This window comes from Hordeum vulgare, chromosome 6H, assembly GCF_904849725.1.
Source record: "Hordeum vulgare subsp. vulgare chromosome 6H, MorexV3_pseudomolecules_assembly, whole genome shotgun sequence".
Classification (NCBI taxonomy): Eukaryota; Viridiplantae; Streptophyta; class Magnoliopsida; order Poales; family Poaceae; genus Hordeum; species Hordeum vulgare.
This window is the reverse complement of record NC_058523.1, coordinates 524,131,441-524,148,158: the sequence shown is the minus strand read 5'-3', so window position 1 is coordinate 524,148,158 and position 16,718 is coordinate 524,131,441.

Here is a 16,718-nt window from a genome sequence, read left to right as displayed (position 1 = left end):
AAAGCGTTTATTCCAACTCCGAGATGCTTGCACCAGTCCATAAATGGATCACTGGAGCTTGCATACTTTGTTAGCATTCTTAGGATCGACAAAACCTTCGGGTTGCATCATATACAACTCTTCCTTAAGAAAACCGTTAAGGAACGCCGTTTTGACATCCATCTGCCAGATTTCATAATCGTAAAAGGCAGCTATTGCTAACATGATTCGGACAGACTTAAGCATCGCTACCGGTGAGAATGTCTCATCGTAGTCAATTCCTTGAACTTGTGAAAAACCCTTTGCCACAAGTCGAGCTTTATAAACGGTCACATTACCGTCTGCGTCTGTCTTCTTCTTATAGATCCATTTGTTCTGAATAGCCTTGCGGCCTTTAGGTAGTACTTCTAAGGCCCACACTTTGTTCTCGTACATGGATCCTATCCCAGACTTCATGGCCTCCAGCCATTTGTTGGAATCTGGTCCCACCATTGCTTCTTCATAATTCGCAGGTTCATTGTTGTCCAACAACATAATCGTCAAGACATGATTACCGTACCACTCGGGAGCAGTACGTGATCTTGTCGACCTGCGAGGTCCGACAGTAACTTGATCCGAAGTTTCATGATCATCATCATCAACTTGTTCCTCAACCGGTGCCGCAACAACATGGGTTTCCCCTTGCCCTGCGCCACCATCAAGAGGAATTAGGGGTTCGACAACCTCATCAAGTTCTATCTTCCTCCCACTCAATTCTTTCGAGAGAAACTCCTTCTCAAGAAAAGCTCCGTTTTTAGCAACAAACACTTTGCCCACGGATTTGAAATATAAGGTATACCCAACTGCCTCTTTTAGGTAACCTATGAAGACGCATTTTTCCGCTTTGGGTTCCAGCTTTTCAGGCTGAAGCTTTTTGACATAAGCATCAGATCCCGAAACTTTAAGAAATGACAACTTTGGTCTTTTGCCATACCACAGTTCGTATGGTGTCGTCTCAACGGATTTTGATGGTGCCCTATTTAAAGTGAATGCAGCTGTTTCTAATGCATAACCCCAAAACGACAACGGCAAATCGGTAAGAGACATCATAGATCGCACCATCTCTAATAAAGTACGATTACGATGTTCGGACACACCATTACGGTGTGGTGTTCCAGGCGGTGTCAACTGTGAAACAATTCCACATTGTCTTAAGTGAGTACCAAACTCGAAACTCAGATACTCACCCCCACGATCAGACCGTAGGAACTTGATCTTCTTGTTGCGATGATTTTCGAATTCACTCTGAAATTGTTTGAACTTTTCAAACGTCTCAGACTTGTGCTTTATTAAGTAGACATAACCATATCTACTCAAATCGTTAGTGAAGGTGAGAAAATAATGATATCCGCCGCGTGCCTCCACACTCATCGGACCACACACATCGGTATGTATGATTTCCAACAAGTCACTTGCACGCTCCATTATTCCGGAGAACGGAGTTTTAGTCATCTTGCCCATGAGGGATGGTTCGCACGTGTCAAGTGAATCAAAGTCAAGTGACTCCAAAAGTCCATCGGTATGGAGTTTCTTCATGTGCTTTACACCAATATGACCTAAGCGGCAGTGCCATAAAAACATGGCGCTATCATTGTTAACTCTAACTCTTTTGGTCTCAATGTTATGTATATGTGTATTATCACCATCAAGATTCAATATGAACAATCCTCTCACATTGGGTCCATGACCATAAGAGATATTACTCATAGAAATAGAACAACCATTATTCTCTGACTTAAACGAGTAACCGTCTCGCATAAAAAAGATCCAGATATAATGTTCATGCTTAACGCAGGCACTAAATAACATTTATTTAAGTCCATAACTAATCCTGATGGTAACTGAAGTGAAACTGTGCCGACGGCTATTGCATCAACCTTGGAACCATTTCCCACGCGCATCGTCACTTCATCCTTCGCCAGCCTTCGCTTATTCCGTAGTTCCTATTTCGAGTTGCAAATATGAGAAACAGAACCGGTATCGAATACCGAGGCACTACTACGAGAGCTGGTTAAGTACACATCAATAACATGTATATCGAATATACCTGATTTTTCTTTGGCCGCCTTCTTATCAGCCAGATACTTGGGGTAGTTGCGCTTCCAGTGACCCATACCCTTGCAATAATAGCACTCCGTTTCAGGCTTAGGTCCAGCTTTGGGTTTCTTCATCAGATTGGCAACAGGCTTTCCGCTCTTCTTTGAATTACCCTTATTTCCTTTGTCGTTTCTCTTGAAACTAGTGGTCTTATTCACCATCAACACTTGATGCTCTTTACGGAGTTCTGACTCTGCGACTTTCAGCATCGCGAATAACTCGCCGGGTGACTTGTTCATCCCTTGCATGTTATAGTTCAACACAAAGCCCTTATAGCTTGGTAGCAGTAATTGAAGAATTCTGTCAATGATAGCCTCTTGCGAGAGTTCAATCCCCAGCTCAGCTAGACGGTTTGAGTACCCATACATTTTGAGCACACGTTCAGTGACAGATGAATTCTCCTCCATCTTGCAAGCATATAATTTATCGGCTGTCTCATACCTCTTGATCCGGGCGTTCTTCTGAAAGATAAACCTCAACTCCTGGAACATCTCATATGCTCCATGACGCTCAAAGCAACGTTGAAGTCCCGGCTCTAAGCCATACAAGACTGCACATTGAACTACTGAGTAGTCCTTCTTGCGTGTTAACCAAGCATTCTTAACATCTTGGTCAGCCGTGGCGGGTGGTTCATCTCCTAGCGTAGCATTAAGGAGATAATCCTTCTTCCCAGCTTGCAGGAGCAACTTAAGATTACGAGCCCAGTCCACAAAGTTGCTTCCATCATCTTTCGACTTAGCTTTCTCTAGGAACGTATTAAACTTCAGGGTGACTGTCGCGTGAGTCATTGATCTACAACACAAATATTTTCAAAGTTGACTTAGACTATGTTCAAGATAATCAAAGTTTAACTAATCAAATTACTTGCTAAACTCCCACTCAAAAAGTACATCTCTCTAGTCATTTGAGTGGTTCATGATCCAATTCCAGTAGCTCAAGTCCGATCATCACGTGAGTTGAGGATAGTTTCAGTGGTAAGAATCCCTATGCTAATCATATCAACTATATGATTCATGATCAACCTTTTGGTCTCATGTGTTCCGAGGCCATGTCTGCACATGCTAGGCTCGTCAAGCTTAACCCGAGTGTTCCACGTGCGCAACTGTTTTGCACCCGTTGTATCTGAACGTTGAGTCTATCACACCCGATCATCACGTGGTGTCTCGAAACGACGAACTGTAGCAACGGTGCACGATCGGGGAGAACACAATTTCGTCTTGAAATTTTAGTGAGAGATCACCTCATAATGCTACCCTCGTTCTAAGCAAAATAAGGTGCATAAAAGGATTAACATCACATGCAATTCATAAGTGACATGATATGGCCATCATCATGTGCTTCTGGATCTCCACCACCAAAGCACCGGCACAATCTTCTTGTCACCGGTGCCACACCATAATCTCCATCAACGTGTCGCCATCGGGGTTGTCGTGCTACTCATGCTATTACTACTAAAGCTACGTCCTAGCAATATAGTAAACATATTTGCAAGCACAAAAGTTAGTTTAAAAGACAACCCTATGGCTCCTGCCGGTTGCCGTACCATCGACGTGCAAGTCGATATTAACTATTACAACATGATCATATCATACATCCAATATATCATATCACGTCTTTGGCCATATCATATCACAAGCATACCCTGCAAAAACAAGTTAGACGTCCTCAAATTGTTGTTGCATGTTTTACGTGGTTGCTATGGGTATCTAGTAGATCGCATCCTACTTACGCAAAAACCACAACGGAGATGTGCAAATTGCTACTTAACCTCTCCAAGGACCGCCTCGGTCAAAACCAAATCAACGAAAGTTGAAGAAACAGACACCCGCCAGTCATCTTTATGCAACGAGGTTGCATGTCAAGCGATGAAACCAGTCTTTCGTAAGCATACGAATAATGTCGGTCCGGGCCGCTTCAATCCAACAATACAACTGAATCGAGAAAAGACTAAGGAGGGCAACAAATCGAACATCACCGTCCACAAAACCCTTTGTGGTCTACTCAAGATAACATCTACGCATGAACCTAGCCCATGATGCCACCGTTGGGGAACGTCGCATGGGAAACAAAAATTTTCCTACGTGCACGAAGACCTATCATGGTGATGTCCATCTACGAGAGGAGATTTGGATCTACGTACCCTTGTAGATCGCACAGCAGGAAATATTAAGAAACGCAGTTGATGAAGTGGAACGTCCTCACGTCCCTCGATCCGCCCCGCAAACCATCCCACGAACCGTCCCGCGATCCGCTCCGATCTAGTGCCGAACGGACGACACCTACGCGTTCAGCACACGTACAGCTCGACGATGATATCGGCCTTCTTGATCCAGCAAGCAAGACGAAGAAGTAGATGAGTTCTCTGACAGCGTGACGGTGCTCCGGTGGTGGTGAAAACTCCTACAGGGCTCCGCCCGAGCTCCGCAGAAATACGATCTAGAGGAAAAACCGTGATGTTTTGTGGTCGGGCTGCCGTGGCAAAGTTGTTTCAAATCAGCCCTAGACCTTTACTATATATAGGAGGAGGGGTGGGGAGACTTTCCATGGGGTCCAAGACCCGAAGAGCCCGCCGGCCAAGGAGGTGGAGGAGTCCACCTCCAATCCTAGTCCAACTAGGATTGGAAGGTGGAGTCCTTCCCTTCCTTGCCACCTCTTTTTCTTTTCTTCTTCCTTTGATTTTTTCTCTCCTGCGCATAGGGCCTCTTGGGCTGTCCCACCAGCCCACTAAGGGCTGGTGCGGCACCCCAAGGCCTATGGGCTTCCCCCCCGTGGGCTGCCCCCCCGGTGAACACCCGGAACCCATTCGTCACTCCCGGTATATTCCCGGTAATGCCCGAAAACTTTCCGGTAATCAAATGAGGTCATCCTATATATCAATATTCGTCTCCGGACCATTCCGGAAACCCTCGTGACGTCCGTGATCTCATCCGGGACTCTGAACAACATCGCTGAACCTTAAGTGTGCAGACCCCGCGGGTTCGAGAACTATGCAGACATGCCCCGAGGTACTCCTCGGTCAATATCCAATAGCGGGACCTGGATGCCCATATTGGATCCTACATATTCCCCGAATAACTCATCGGTTGAACCTCACTGTCAAGAATTCAGGCAATCCCGCATGTCATTCCCTTTGTCCTTCGGTATGTTACTTGCCCGAGATTCGATCGTCGGTATCCGCATACCTTATTTCAATCTCGTTACCGGCAAGTCTCTTTTCTCGTTCCTTAATACAAGATCCCATGACTTACACTTAGTCACATTGCTTGCAAGGCTTGTGTGTGATGTTGTATTACCGAGTGGGCCCCGAGATACCTCTCCGTCACACGGAGTGACAAATCCCAGTCTTGATCCATACTAACCCAACGGACACCTTCGGAGATACCTGTAGAGCACATTTATAGTCACACAGTTACGTTGTGACGTTTGATACACACAAGGTATTCCTCCGGTGCCAGTGGATTATATGATCTCGTGGTCATAGGAACAAATACTTGACACGCAGAAAACAATAGCAATAAAATGAGACGATCAATATGCTACGTTCATAGTTTGGGTCTATTCCATCACATGATTCCCCTAATGATGTGATCCACTTATCAAGCAACAACACTTTGCACATACTCAGAAAACCTTGACTATCCTTGATCAACTGGCTAGCCAACTAGAGGCTTGCTAGGGACATTGTTGTGTGTATTTATCCACACATATACCTATGTTTTCATTCAATACAATTATAGCATGGATAGTAAACGATTATCTTTAAACAGGAAATATAATAATAACTATTTATCATTGCCTCTAGGGCATATTTCCAACAGCGCGCACGCTCCGCTTTGCATCCACGCCGACACATTTCAGTCCCCAATTTGGGCAAAAAATGGGTTGGCGCGGACGCGAAGCAGACACATTTTGGCATTGGGTCGGCGCGTTGGGCCATCTATTTTGTCCGCGCGGCCCTAAACGGGCGGCAACGGACTAAATGGGTCGCCCCGTTGGAGTTGCACCTACGGGCTAAAGTTTGAAAACTATCATTTTTAATATAAAAAAAACTACCATAAAATTGGTTCGTGTTCCAAAAAATTACTATGTCGCACTATTGACTATGTTAATTAACTTAAAATATTATTATGATAGCTTGGGTCCACTCGTCAGGTTGACCATTGGCAGGTTATGACTGGTGGGTCCAAATATTTTTTGAATTACAATTGGGTCCCTAAAAAAACAATCGGGTCCCTCAAAACTAAAAAAACAATCTGATCCTCATCGGGGAGCTCGCCACGTGAGACGGGACGGGCGTCGTGGTGGCCGGCCCCGGCCGTGGCTGCGCCAGGTGTCGTCTTGGCCGGTCTCGGTGGCCGCGAGCAGTAGCTGCGACGGACTTGGTGGTGGCATGCCCGTGCGGCCGCGAGCAGTGGTTGCGCCGGGCCTTGTGGTGGCCGGTGTTGATGTCAAAACCGATGAATTTTGGATAGGGGGTCCCGAACTGTGCATCTTGGATCGATGGGTAATGGAGGACAAGGGAGACCATATTTATCCAGGTTCGGGCCCCCTTGAAGGAGGTAACGCCCTACATCCTGCTCTTGTTTATATTGATGATGGAGTATCGAATACAGAGTTGGTCTACCTCGAGATCGTATGTTGTGGTTTAAAACCCTAGGAGTAATGATCTCAATCTGCCCTACGAACTAAAACCCTCTGGTTTATATAGATACGAGGGGTACTAGGGTTACACCAAGGAGTAATCATGTCGATATTATCATCTTGCCTTGGAGCGCACGCCAAGTCTTCGGAAGAGTCTGTTTTGGATACGGTGTCATCTTGTAATTCGGGCTCCAGTGATAATCGTAGGGCAATCTTTCTTGTAATGCCTAGTCTTCTTACTAAACCGGTCGGCATCCGGAAGCCAGACAGGACTAACCAATGGGAAGCAAGGCTCCAACCGGCCGGGTCGTAGTAGATCTTCTATCTTCACTTTCCAAACTGGGGCATCTGAATCAGCACAGAAGCATATTCTCCTCGCAATTTCCTCTATTTGAAACAATTGTTCCATGAGCTTTTCACTAAAATTCCTTCTAAAAGAAAGTATAAGAGTTGTGCCATCCCAAATCTCATCAATGCACTTGGTCTGTTCATTACAAATCTCATACACATTCCAGAACTGGACTGCCATAGGAGATGTGCCAAACCAAGTGTCTTCCCAAAATCTAACCTTGTCACCCTTTCCTATCTTCCATCTATATCCAAATATTAAGGTATGGGTGATGGATTTAACTCCTTTCCAGAACCTAGAAGTGTTTTGCTATGTTTTTGGGCAAAAAGATTGGGACAATCCCTAATGTATTTATGGTCTATAATTTTCCTCCAAGGCTTCCCCTCTCCCTCATAGTATGTCTTGAACCATGAGCCTAACAGGCAAAGGTTTACATCTTGGAGGTTTGCGATGCCCAGACCCCCAAATTCCTTCCTCATACAAACTAAATTACAATTGGCTAGGTGGAGTTTCCTATGCCCCTGAAAATCGTTTCACGGGCAGTTAGCCATTTGGGAGTTAATCATACTGACTGTCCATCTTGGGAATTTGAAAAAGGAGAGAAAATAGATTGGAATACTCGCAAGGCGGTCTTGGATTAGGAACAACCTTCCTTTATAAGAGAGGAGCTTACCCCTCGAGCCTGCAATTCTTTTCATAATATTATTAATAAGAGGTTGAGTGTCCTCTCTTCTAAGTTTGACATAATGGAGAGAAACTTCCATATACTTAATGGGGGAAACATCCCCCAACACATTCTAAAATTTCGAAAATAACAGCAAGGTCAACTACCCCCATGTTGAGGGGGATCAACTAACTTTTATTATAGTTTTTCCTCATCCAAGATACTTGCTCAAATCAACAAAGAACTATTTTCAACTTAGAGTCATGGTCTAAATTCTTGTCTAATAACAAAATGGTGTCATCAGCATACTGGAGGCAAGTGGTCCCACCGGCGCAAACCTCACTGCATAGACCTTCAATTAGTTGATGGTTAGAAGATTTCATCAGCATCTTGGTGGGGACATCTACTACCACATTAAAAAGCAAAGGGGAAATGCGGTCACCTTGCCTAAGGCCTTTGCTAGTGATGAAAAAGGCACTTTCATTACCATTCAGTCTGACTCCAACAGAACCACCAAGTGTGATCTGTTCGATCCAGCCAAGCCATTTTCCACCAAAGTCTCTAATAGTTAGGAGTTAAAATAGGAAATTTAAATTGACTTTATCAAACGCTTTCTCATAGTCCAGCTTGAGCACTAGTCCTTGTATTTTGCTAGAAAGGACAGAGTATAAAACCTCATGAGATATGACCACACTTTTCAGTATGTATCTTCCTTTAAGGAAGGCAGACTCGTCACTAGCGATGAGCCTTTGCAGGACTTTGTTTAGCCTATTTGTGAGCACTTTAGTGAAGATCTTAAAGCTACAGTTTAGAAAACTGATGGGCCTCAATTTGTTCATGGAAGTACAATCAACTTCCTTAGGAATCAAAGTTAACATGGCAAAATTAAGTCTAAAAATGTATAAAGATCCTCTATGGAAGTCCTCAAACATTGCCATCAAGTCCTTTTTTTTCAACTCCCAAAAGTGTTAGTACAAGAAAAAAGGTAGTCCATCAGGCCCTGGATCCCCATCAAAGTAGGAGTCAAACACTGCCTTTTTAATCCCCTCTTCTGGAAAAGGTGCCTCTAGCATTTCATTTTTCTCAGTCTTGACCTCTTGCTCCCCTCACAAGAAGTCTGGTTATAGCTGAAAACGAGATCTCTCCTCAAGCTTAAAGAGGTCTTGTAGAAATTACTAGCTATATTTAGCATCTCATTTTCATGTGTAACTGGCCCATTAGGTCCATTCAGAGAGTGGATGGTAGTATTCCTCCTCCTCTGGTTTGGTATACCATGAAAATAGGCAGTATTTCCATATCCTTCTTTAATGTCCTTATCCCTAGACCTTTGTTTGTATTTGGTTTCCTCTTGGAGCCAAATTTTGTTCAGCGCAGCCTACACAAACTTAAGTCTAGATGATTCAGCTTCCACAAGGGTTACTGCTTCTGACTTAATATCTAATTTGTCAAACTCATCTAAAAGCACTTTTTATACCTCCTAAGCTGAGCCTCTTCATTGGAACTCCAGCCTTTAGTAATTCTCCTAATTTTCCTAACTTTTTCTTGCCACACATCCACAATTGTTGTGCCAAGGGTCCCCTCATTCCAGATTTTGGAGATGAGGTTAGAGAAGCCTCTCTTAATAGCCACATTTTTTCCATCTTGTAACCACCCTTCTTTGGGCTCTAGCTGATGCCAGAATCCCATAGTATGGGAGTATGGTCACATCATAGTCTAGGTAAGGCCGTATAGTAAGCTAAGGGGAAAAACAAATCTAACTCAGTATTACAAAATATTATGTCAATGGTAGACATGATCAAATCTGCTTGATTATTTGCCCAAGTAAATTTACTACTAGAAAGTTTAATCTCTAAGAGGCTCCAAATTTCAATGCAAGAATTAAAGTTATCACTCCACTTGTGATTGATAACTCCATTGCTTTTCTCATTAGCATTCCTGGCTAGATTAACCCCCCCCCCCCAAACAGAGTGGGGAAGGATTTTTCTAGACTCAAGGCGTGTAGCTCAGAAAGGAAGGCATCCTTCCCTTCTTCATAAGGGACCCGTAAACAATCACCATTCTAAATGTTGTGTCAGTTCTCTTAAACTTAATGACACAACCGATAGAGTATTCGAGACATGCCTAGGATACCACCACAAAAGCATCTTCATCAACCCCATCCTGATGCCACCAATAAAGCCTTTTGATGGGAGGTGATGCCAGATTTTTTTACTACTAACTAGTGACTTTAAATAAGACTCAGAGACAACTTCGTTTTTGGTTTCCTGGAAACCTAGGATAGAGGCATGTGTCTTGTTTAGAGTGTCAGTAATCAAAGTTTTTCTACCAGGAGCAGTGATACCTCTGACATTGCAAAACAGAGCATGCATGAAATAACTCTTGTTATGGGGTGCTTGCCCCTTTTCTTGCAGATTAGATACCATAAACCATCAGAATTTAAATGTACATCTTCATATACATTCCTAGCAGGAGTTATGTAATAGAATGAGAACCCACAGTTCTATTAGAGGCCATATCCTCAGTAACCCTACTATTTTGTACTTTCTTTGCTACACAGTCAACTTCTACTCCAACTATGGATGCAACAAAAAGGAAATCAGGGTTTTTAAACACAGAGAAGGTTGGAATCGTACTAGTTTTTAGGGACCTCCATATTCTGCACTACCTTGAGCTTCTGTGCTTTTTGGAGATTAATTCGGTTGTCATCTGCAGTCCTGGCACTCACCCTTGGTGCTTGCTTTGGTCCTCACCTCCCACCTTTGCCCTGTGGTGGAAGGGGGGAGTCGATCTCATATTGTTGTGACTGATTTTGTACCTTCGTTCTCTCCCATTGTGTTCCATCTTATCCTTCTCTGGACACATCCCATATGACCTCAGAATCCAGATAATCTTCATCCCATCCTTCCATCTCTCTTAGTAGATCAAAGCTATCTGCAACCTCTTCATCAACATTGGAGAGCAAGTTCACCAGCCTTATTTTAAGTTTTGTAGGTCTTCAGGCAATCTGTCTTTCAGGAGGTGTTAGAGCATATTTCTCCATATGTGGTTCTGGTAATTGATGACAATCCCTATGGACTAATGGTTGCCTTAAGTTATATTCGAAGGATTCTTCCATAGGCACTTCTTGAAGTCCATCTGTTGGTTTCAAGGAGTTTATATGATGACCAAGGTGGTATTCAAAGTATTATCCTAAGATTGGTCATAAAGACACAAGGCTGATCAAGACAAAGCAAATAGTAAATCAAGATGATGAACACACAAAGTGTACAAGATGTGCCGAGAGGGATCAAGTGATCCCATGGGATGGTAAGCATTGTCCATAATGCTTTTGTGTACTAACCCATGGTCTTCATGAGAGTTCTATGTGGGGTTAGGTGTGTCTCCATGGGTTTGCGTCAAGAGGAAGATCTCATTCAACCTATGAAGGATGACATCAAGTGGTGATCGTCATCAAGATTGCGGTCTGCAAGTTCAAGTGGAGTGATACGTCTCCAACGTATCTATAATTTTTTATGGTTCCATGCTATTATCTTGTCAACTTTGGATGTTTTATATGTATGAATATGCTATTTAATATATTTTTTGGGACTAACCTATTAACTCAGTGCCAAGTGCGAGTTTCTATTTTTTTCGAGTTTTTGACCTTTTTCAGAGAAGAATATTTAACGGAGTCCAAACGGAATAAAACATGCGGGATGATTTTTTCCATAACAGAAGATACGCAGGGGACTTCAGAACCAAGGCAGGAGACCTCGGGGGAGGTCACAAGCCCCCTAGCCGCAGCCTGGGGGGGCCGCGCCTGGCAGGCATGTGGGCCCCACGTGGCTCCTTTGCCCTACCTCTTTCGCCTATAAATTCTCTAAAATCCCGAAACCAAAGAAGAGAGGAAAATACTTTTCCGCCGTCGCAAGCTTGTGTCTCCACAAGATCCCATCTGGGGACCGTTCTGGTGCCCTGTCGGAGGAGGATTCGGACACGGAGGGCTTCTTCATCAACACCATTGCCTCTCCGATGATGTGTGAGTAGTTCACCATAGACCTTCGGGTCCATAGCTAGTAGCAAGATGGCTTCTTCTCTCTCTTGGATCTTCAATACAAAGTTCTCCTTGATCTTCATGGAGATCTATCCAATGTAACTTTCTTTTGCGGTGTGTTTGTCGAGATCCGATGAATTGTGGACTTATGATCAGATTATCTATGAATATTATTTGAGTCTCCTCTGATCTCTTATATGCATGATTTCGTATCCTTGTAATTATCTTCGAGTTATGGGTTTCATTTGGCCAACTTGATCTATAATTCTTACAATGGGAGAAGTGCTCGGTTTTGGGTTCGTACCGTGCGGTGTCCGATAGAAGGGGTAGCGAGGCACGCATCGTGTTGTTTCCATCAAAGGTAAAAAGATGGGGTCTGCTACTTCTCAAACAGCAGCGCCAGAAATTGACACGTTGATGGAGACTTGCTTGCGTTGGTTTTTTCCCTTGAAGAGGAAAGGGTGATGCAGCAAAGGAGCAGTAAGTATTTTCCTCAGTTTGAGAACGAAGTTATCGATCCTGTAGGAGAGTCTCGTCAAGTCCAGAGTACCTACGCAAACACAAACGAGCTTGCACCCAATGCTTCAAAGGGGTTGTCAATCCTTCAAGATTGTTTGCAAAGTGAGATCTGAAGACGGAAAGTGCAACAAAGTAAAAAGTGTAAGCCTGAAAATATGGTGTGGAGTAGACCCGGGGGCCATAGTGTTCACTAGAGGCTTCTCTCAAAATAGCAAATATCACGGTGGGTGAACAAATTACCGTCGAGCAATTGATAGAACCGCGCAAAGTCATGACGATATCTAAGACAATGATCATACATATAGGCATCACGTCCGAGACAAGTAGACCGATACTTTCTGCATCTACTAGTATTACTCCACACATCGACCGTTGTCCAGCATGCATCTAGTGTATTGAGTTCATGACGAACAGAGTAACGCCTTAAGCAAGATGACACGATGTAGAGGGATAAACTCAAACCAATGATGAAAACCCCATCTTTTTACCCTTGATGGCAACAACACGATGCGTGCCTCGCTACCCCTCCTGTCACTGGGTGAGGTCACCGCACGGTATGAACCCAAAACCAAGCACTTCTCCCATTGCAAGAATCATAGATCTAGTTGGCAAAACAAAACCCACAACTCGAAGAGAATTACAAGGATATGAAATCATGCATAAGAGAGATCAAAAGAAACTCAAATAAGATTCATAGATAATCTGATCATAAATCCACAATTCATCGGATCTCGACAAACACACCGCAAAAGAAGATTACATCGGATAGATCTCCATGAAGATCATGGAGAACTTTGTATTGAAGATCCAAGAGAGAGAAGAAGCCATCTAGCTACTAGCTATGGACCCGTAGGTCTATGGTGAACTACTCACGCATCATCAGAGAGGTCATGGTGTTGATGAAGAAGCCCTTCGTATCCAAATCCCCCTTCGGTAGGGTACCAGAACATGCCCCAGATGGGATCTTGCGGAGACAGAAGCTTGCGGCGGCGGAAAAGTACTTTCGATGATCTCCTGATTTTTTGTGGAATTTTTGGGGATATATAGGCACAAAACCTAGGGCAGAGGAGGTCCAGGGGGCCACAAGTCTGTGGGCCGCGGCCTTCCCCCTGGCCGCGGGGTGGGGGCTTGTGGGGCCCCTGGGGCTCCCCTGTCTTGGCTCCCAAGCTCCCCGATCTTCTTCCGTTCCAAAAAAAAATATTTTCGGGGATTTTCTTCCGTTTTGACTCCGTTTCAAAATCTCCTGTGAAAGGGGTCAAAAACATGGAAAAACAGGAACTGGCACTTGGCACTGAGTTAATAAGTTAGTCCCAAAAATATATAAAAGGCATACAAAACATCCAAAGTTTGACAAGATAATAGCATGAAACCATCAAAAATTATAGATACGTTGGAGACGTATCAGGGTCTATATCATATTGCATGAATCTATCCCTCTACATCATGTCATCTTGCTTAAGGCGTTACTCTGGTTGTTATGAACTCAATACACTAGATGCATGCTGGATAGCGGTCGATGTGTGGAGTGATAGTAGTAGATGCAGAAAGTATCGGTCTACTTGTCTCAGACGTGATGCCTATATGTATGATCATTGCCTTAGATATCGTCATGACTTTGTGCGATTCTATCAATTGCTCGACAGTAATTCGTTCACCCACCGTAATACTTGCTATCATTAGAGAAGCCTCTAGTGAACACTATGGCCCCCGGGTCTACTTCACATCATATTTTCAGATCTACAAAATTACTTTGTTGCACTTTTCACCTTCAGATCTCACCTTGCAAATAATCGTGAAGGGATTGACAACCCCTTTATAGCGTTGGGTGCAAGTTTGTTTGTTTTTACGCAGGTACATTGGTGCCTCATCTTGATACTCCTACTGGATTGATACCTTGGTTCTCAAACTGAGGGAAATACTTATCGCTACTTTGTTGCATCACCCTTTCCTCTTCAAGGGAAAAACCAACACAAGCTCGAGAAGTAGCAAGAATAATTTCTGGCGCCGTTGCCGGGGAGTATTCAAAGTGAAGCATATCCAAGTAACTATCGCAAACTCATCTCTTGCATTTACATTATTTGCCTTTTGCCTCTCGTTTTCCTCTCCCCCACTTCTGAAAAAAATACAAAAATATTTGCCTTTTTCGTTCGCCCTTTTCTTTCGCTTGCTTTTTGTTTGCTTGTGTGGGTTAGTCTACCTATCCTTATGGCTAGTCCTATCGCTTTGAACGTTACTCCTGAGAGCGAAGTTCTTAATTTAAACAAAATGAGGGAGAAAACTTAAAGGATGCTTGGTATAGATTTGGAATGCTCAGAATAGATCTACTCGTAAGCAATCTACTACTGTTCTACTTCGCAACTTTTATGTGGGTATTTCCCCTTGGAATAGGTATGTTCTTGACACCATCGTAGGCGGAAATTTCTTGGGTAGCCATACCGTTGATTCTTACGGTGCTTTAATAAATTTGGTTGGCTCACCCCCACTCATGGTTAATGGAACTACCTTAACTTTGGAACATGTGATGCGTAGGCTAGATATCATTGAAAATAAAGTTGCTACGATAGAACTCATAGAAAATTTGGATAAAAAGATCCACAATCAAAGCACTCAGTATGGATCCAAGGTGGGAATGACTTTGAAAATTTTAAAGGAGAAGGAACCCACAGTTAACGAAAAACTAGGTCATGATTCCGCTAGAATTGGCAAACTAGAGGATGTTATAACCAACTTGGGTTCCGCTTTTGCCGCTGTTCAGAACACTCCAAATTTTTCCCACAATAAGGCCACCAAGTTTGTTTTTGTTCCTAAAACAGTGGTGAACCATCTAGTAAGAGAGATGAAGATCTTAAAACGTTGAGTGTTCACCCTACTTATGGGTTGAGCACAAAAGATGACGATACTTGATTCTATCGCCTTATGCCTAGCTAACAACGTTAAACAATAGCGCTTGTTGGGAGGCAACCCAATGAATTTATCTTTGCTTTTTTTGCTTTCTGTTTTGTTGTGTCCACACCATCATAATTCTGTTATGGTTGTGTTTTTCTGTTTCTTTTTGTGTTTGTGCCAAGTAGAACCTTTATGATTAGTTTTGGTGATGGTTGTTTGATAATGCTGAAAAAGACAGAAACTTTGCGCTCACGAAATTATTTTTAATTCCTATCCAGAAAGATATTTTTAGTTGATTCTTTTTGCTTCTGGTTTATATGAGAATTGCTCTAATGGTCATAATTGTTCAGAAATTTTGGGATAACAGAGGTATACGAAGTATACAGATTGCTACAGACTGGTCTGTTTTTTGACAGATTCTGTTTTTGTTGTGTTGATTGCTTATTTTGATGAAACTATGGATAGTATCGGGGGTACTAGCCATGGAAAAGTGAGAATACAGTAATGTAACATCAATCTAAATGGAAATCAAGTTTACTACAGTACCTAAAGAGTTGGTGGTTTGTTTTCTTATGCTAATGGTATCACGAGTTTCTATTTAAGTTTTGTGTTGTGAAGTTTTCAAGTTTTGGGTGATGTTCTCATGGACAATGGGATAAGGAGTGGAAATATCTTAAGCTTTGGGATGCCCAAGACATCCCAAGACAAATTCAAGGACACCAAAAAGCCTAAGCTTGTGGATGCCCCGGGAAGGCATCCCCTCTTTCGTCTTCAATCCATCGGTAACGTTACTTGGAGCTATATTTTTTATTCGCCACATGATATGTGTTTTGCTTGGAGCGTCGTGTATTATAGGAGTCTTTGCTTTTTGTTTTGTCACAATCATCCTTGCTTCACACTGATGACCCACAAGTATAGGGGATCTATCGTAGTCCTTTCGATAAGTAAGAGTGTCGAACCCAACGAGGAGCAGAAGGATCTGACAAGTGGTTTTCAGCAAGGTAATATCTGCAAGCACTGAAATTATCGGTAACAGGTAGTTGTGTGGCAAGATGATTCGTAGCAACTAGCAAGTAACAAAAGTAACCACGGTGCAGCAAAGTGGCCCAATCCCTTTTGTAGCAAGGGACAAGCCTAGACAAAGTCTTATAGGAGGTAAATTGCTTCCGAGCACACATGGGAAATTCTGTCAAGCTAGTTTTCATCATGTTCATATGATTCGCGTTCGCTACTTTGATAGTTTGATATGTGGGTGGACCGACGCTTGGGTACTTCCCTTACTTGGACAAGCATCGCACTTATGATTAACCCCTCTCGCAAGCATCCGCAACTACGAAAGAAGAATTAAGACAAAGTCTAACCATAGCATTAAACTAGTGGATCCAAATCAGCCCCTTGCGAAGCAACGCATAAACTAGGGTTTACGCTTCTTTCACTCTAGCAACCCATCATCTACTTACTACTTCCAATGCCTTCCTCTAGGCCCAAATAATGGTGAAGTGTTATGTAGT